At 31.4% G+C, this 6,000-nt stretch overlaps 1 protein-coding gene across 1 annotated transcript in view; it reads left to right on the top strand.

The window, feature by feature from the left end:
* Positions 1–3,612: 3,612 nt before the first annotated feature.
* The window catches only part of LOC131844273 (adenylyl cyclase 78C), a 128,240-nt gene continuing 125,852 nt past the window's right edge, over positions 3,613–6,000 (top strand). The window contains exon 1 of the mRNA XM_059193110.1: positions 3,613–3,744. The gene's annotated coding sequence lies outside the window, so the exon portion shown is untranslated. The remainder of the gene's footprint in view (positions 3,745–6,000) is intronic.

Genomic DNA, 6,000 nt, shown 5'->3' with positions numbered 1-6,000 from the left:
TGCTGGGGTAAAATCAGCTTGGCGGTAGCGATCCAGGCCTTACGAGTACAGTTCGATATAACCTCTGATTTTAGGTCGTGTAGACCGTTTAAAAGAAATGAATAATATAAGAATCCCGAGCAGCTCTGTAGGTACGTCAGAATAATTACCTCTGTAACTCTTCTGACGTACCTACAGAGCTAAAGTAAAAAATCCGTTATATCTCATCATAAAGTACATACTACATTCTACACATAATTGACTATGTATATTATTATGAAATTACTCAACTTTTCTATTAGACAATTTGTATTCACACAAATCTCTTAAAAATGTAATCCAATGGCAAACAATCGGTTGAACATTAAATAGGTACTTATCATGAAGCGGATATAGAGACCAGGAAAATCAAGGTATTTGCTAACTGAATAATATATTTAGAATATCAATGGACATAGCAACAGTAGAGTCAATTAAACCAGAACATGAGGATTATTTTAAAATTTGGTATCAAACTAGGTTCTTTTTATATGTTTATTTTTTCTAATAAAATATAGTAATATTCTCAGGACAATTCACACAGCGCCATCTAGTCCCAAGTTATGTATATATAACTTGTGTTACGGGTACTAGATAACTGATACAAATACATAGTTATTTTTTTTCTTAAATACATACATATTATATATAGAAAACAGCCAGACCTTTTTTTTGTTACTAATAAGTAGATTTGACTTCAGTGTAAGGTCTACGTTGAGACTCAGTGTTGAGGGTACGCGTTACTAATGAGCTTTGTAGCTATCAAATAAACTTACTAATGTGGCTCAATTATTATACCTGTATACTCACTACCTAGATAGTACAGGAAACTAAGTAGTGACACCTCATCAGATCATATATAACGTGTAGGTATATCTAATATATTGTACTAACTACTAGTATATCGAAATCTATCTATTGCAAAGGTAGATAACAAACAAAAAACACATTGAAACTGTTTTAATACGAGAAACTAAAGCGTAGGTGGGTAGTATTTTCATAAATCGCCTCATAAATTATACCTAGCACACACTGTCGTAAACACCGATAATACAAACTTACTTGAGTTCAAACTTCTTCAACTTAGACTTGGCTGCAAGCCAGCGGCTCTCAATAACAATACGAATGACGAAAAGTATTGTACATTACTTACAATAATGTTCCGTAAAAGTAACCAACTGTTTGAGACGTGGATTAATGGAATTATAATACAGAACTATTATTTGGTACCAATCAATACTTAATACTAAATCTAAAATTTTGTTTAACAAATGGTCTGATCTGATCAAGTTTAGAAACTTATTTTGTCTATTATATATAATACTTCTTCCTAATATTACCCACGCAAAGTTTGTGAGTATGGATGGATGTTTCTTAATATTTCACGCAAAAACTACTGAATGGATGAAACTTTACAGTAATATCTGAATAACATATAGGCATTTAAAAATATATTATGCAAATTGGGCGAAACATAATGATAAATGTCAAGTAAGTATGACGCAGACGAAGCTGCGTGGGTCAACTAGCTAAAAATAAATTTCGGTGCTCTAAGTACCGTACTTGATTTTTCTAAAGAAAGTAATTAAAGAAAATAAAATATACATCTGCATATTTTTCATTTACTATCCATATTGTCTGTTGGATTACGAATCCGTTTAAAGAAGAAATAAAAATAGAGAGTGGACTGTATTCCTGAAAAGAAATTAATCAATGGAAAAGGAAGGAGAAATACGATGTCGCCTAGGCAGAACTTCTTCCAGACTCTTCTACTCTCCGACCTCTCCAAAGTAAGCAAAGAACACCGAACCTACTTACCATTGCTAAGGAACGTCTCGATGTGTATTGTGTATGTAATACAGTTTAGTGGTCAGGCACTCTACGAGTGTATATTTTAATAAAATCAATTATATTAATTAATTCAATAATTTTCTTGTTTTAAAATATAACTGTTTTAAAATAAGGAGCGTTCTTTTTCTTCTAGTTCTTATTTTCAATTGCTTTTTTTCTAAATTCTAATTTTAAGTGGCTACATGTTTCATTAGTGGCCAGTTTTATCAAGAGCTCTGTGCACTAGTAAGCAAGCATGTATCACCGATACAACCTGCCTATAATAAGGAAGTATTCGGAATACGAAACCTTGTTTATCTACTGTTCATAGCATTCATAGTTTCCAAAGTATTGTTTTTTAATTAATAAATAACCCTGGACAATTAACACAGCGCCATATAGTCTCACGGTAAGCAGAGCTTGTGTTGTGGTTACTAGATAACTGATTTTTTTTTCGTAAATACATAATATACATTGAAAACACTGGGTGTTTTCAACCGATATAAACAATCATACTCATAAATACAAATGTTTGCACCGTGCGAGAAATCGAACCCGCGACCATCGGAAGTAAAGCGGTGTCACCTAGACCACCGAGGCCGTCATGACGAGTGGACGTAAAAAGTCACAACATAAAGTTATAGTTGTTATACGAGCGAGACGTTAATTGACAAATCGAATAATTTGATTGCCTATTTAAGTCTTAACTTGAAGAGTTTTATTAAAAACCGCTATCAATTGCGGCATGACGGAAAAAGTAGAGTCAGACTGCACAATTTTTCTTCTTTAATTCTTTTAATGCACTTCTGAAACTTTCTAGCCACCCCAAAGGGGTATAATTGAAGACTTTTTGAGAGATTAAATTTATTTAGGTTACAATTACATAATTTCAGGCACAGATTTTAATGTCTCAACTTTTAATTAATATAATCTCAAATGTCACGCTAAACTTATCTCAATTAGAGCTAATGAAGCTATTCTAAAAATTATCTTTACTCAATCTTAAACTTAACGAAATAAGAGGATCCATTATAATGTATTAAAAAATTTAAAGAAAAAAATAACTAACCTGTGCAAATTAAATATTTTATTCAGTATATTGATTTTATTTTAATTTATCGACCTGGTTCTGTACTTACTTACTCATAATACTTTTAACTCATAATGTACAGATTACACAATAGTCATTTTAATATTCTTTACTAATTTTCAAATAATGAAAACACCGTTAACAATATTATTTTATCCCAGATGCAAAAATATTGTTAAAATTATTGATGATAAAAAAATGGTTGTAAGTATTTACAGAAAGATTGTCTCCTGCTACATGCGATTGAATTTTGGGCATCACTGAAGATTTACGTATCACTTACAGTGATACGTAAATCACAATGGCAATAAACAAATGCCTCTGCCTACCGCAAATGAAATTATAATCTATGAATATATTTATGTATTTTTATAATACAACTAATAATAAAAGACAAATAATGCCCGACTATTTATAATGAAGAAGGATAAATTGTTTTAAATTGATTGTTAGGCAAAACTGGAAAACAATTCGAAGCAGTGAATCGTTTTCCTCAATACATTGACTTTTTTACTCAGTATTATATCATTATATTAGCTAACAATTAACATAATAATGAACAATATATGTATCTAGATTTCTAACAAGCTATGAACGACATAGGATAGACTAAAACAGTGATATCATGTCCTAACAAATTCAGTACCACGGCGCGAACGGTTGCGAACGGATGTCAGTGTACATACGCTGTGGACATTTCCTTACTTCGAGAAAAGTTTGCGTATTTGGTATGTTGTATTAAGACTTTATAAGGATTATGCGTTTTAACGGCAGTGTTTGGTGGACTATGTGACATCACCAGTCCGGTGAGTTCGATTTCCGTATTAGTACAGATGAATTCGAGAATTTTTTTGCAAGTTTTATATGGCTTAGCAAATTGTCGGGGAGGTTTATCTGTATTGATGTCCACTCATATCAACGGATAGGTATTAAATTTTATTACCTGTGTTATTAATAATACGTTTTTAAATACTGTTTTGCATGTGGAGGTATTTAGTCATTTTATTAAATTTTCTTTATGAGAAAAAATAAACCTAGATACGTAGGTATGTAATTAGAAGTAATTCAACGCATAATTAATAATGTATAACAATGAACTATATAGCTTAAAAACTGCATCTTTTAATTACTATTCTTTTGTATACTAAATAATTACCTATATTTATAGATTAAAAGTATGTTAATGTAACTGTCGCATTTGAAGGGATCGAACCCGCTATTCCCAGTTACACTATCAATGAAATACTATTTATTAGGTGGTAGGCTTCTAAATGCTTACACAATTTTTGGGCAAATTTCGGAGACGTTTAAACTCGGATGTTATGAACTAAAGAACCAACTCTAAGTAGGTATATGAAATAGTTACTGATTTTCCAGAGAGAGACCTTGAACAAAATCTTCTGCGTGGGTACCCGTCTCCTAATAGTTTTTTTTAGAGATTTTAATGTAATGGTGTACTCGCCTGCACTAACGGTATACGCTGGCGGGACACCAGTGAAAGATGGTAGGATGAGCAAGAATGTTCCACATATTTTATCCGCTAGCAGGTTGCTTTGCAATGCGATGTGAGACAGTGAAATTTCAGCATACGGATGTATTACTTTTTTAAAACATGCAAACGAGCCTACGGCTCTCCTTATGGTAAGTGATTACCGTCGCCCATGAGTGCGCGCAACACCTGGAGAATTGCAAGCCATTACCGATTTATGAAAGATTAAGCTCTCTTCTACAAAATTTCAATTTCGTATCTTTCCACACCAACATGATTCTCCGCAATTCACATCTATGTCATGTTTGATACGTACATGCATAAAACCGACGGATACCATTTTCCTCGTTGCCAAAATCTTAAAAATTGTCTATGAAATTTATTCAAACAATTATATATAGTTAGTTACCAGTACTTACATTATACAGTTGATAATTACAATTATTATAATAATTATAATTATGAGTTAATAAATAAATTATGGGTTTATTAAGTATATGTACGAACTAGGCGGTAGTTCCGCGGATTCCCCCAGTGGGTATTCGTTTTTTCCTTTTGCCTTTGAAATTAAAAAAAAATTGTCAATAGATTGTCGCAGTGTGATAATAACAGAAATTTTAAAATTTTAAAATTGTAGCATCATTTGCATCGCACATAGTGATCAGTTCTGAATTAATCCACAAACAAATTAAGTCAAATTTAACATATCCTCTTTCAGAATTTTAAACACATTGTTTGGAGTTCACGAAGATATGTAGAATACGTAAGCAAACAAAACAGTTAAATTGAAAACCTACTGAAGCCTATACGTAACTCTTGTTTAATAATATGGGTTACGTAGTAACTATCGTACTATCCATAGATCCATGGCATACCATAGACCTTTAATTATAAAATACTTATTGTAATTAATAATCCAGCCGAGGACTGGATTATATGTGAGTCATTAGTGTGCCTATGTATTAACTGTTGTTGTAAATCTTTTAAAATGCAGCCACGATAAAGATGAGTAATTATTTACATTATATTATATGCCTTCGTCATGGGTCCATTCGATATAAATATTGTATATATTCGTGACATTTACTGTGAACATAGAGACTGGTAGGTTCTACTCATTAAGGAGTGATTTATTTTGTTACTCAACACGTAATGCGTGAACACAAAATACACCTGACTGATTTAATATTTTTTTTACCTTTTGAAAGTTGTAAATATAATGTAATATTACTAACGACTATAATATAAGAGAGATATATTTTACGAATTTTTAATATCCGTCAAATATGTTTCTTTTGTATATCCATTACGAGCATATCTATACATATAAATTAAATTGGAGTATCTGTTTGTAATATTGATATAATAGTTTTTTACATGCATATAGCATATGAATAAGAATCCGGTACATATACAAAAATAATATTTTTTACAATTTTTGTCTGTCTGTCTGTTTGTTCCGGTTAATCACTGAAATGGCTAGACCGATTTTGATGGACTTTTATTGCCAGGTAGCTGATGTAATAAGAAGTAAATTAAACCACTTTTATTTTAGAAAAATAAAGTTTAATTC

The sequence above is a fragment of the Achroia grisella genome, unplaced genomic scaffold (genome assembly GCF_030625045.1).
Source record: "Achroia grisella isolate CSIRO2021 unplaced genomic scaffold, CSIRO_AGI_Agris_v1 utg402, whole genome shotgun sequence".
Taxonomy (NCBI): domain Eukaryota; kingdom Metazoa; phylum Arthropoda; class Insecta; order Lepidoptera; family Pyralidae; genus Achroia; species Achroia grisella.
The sequence above is the reverse complement of the archived record's forward strand: the minus strand, read 5'-3'. Positions and strand labels throughout refer to the sequence as shown.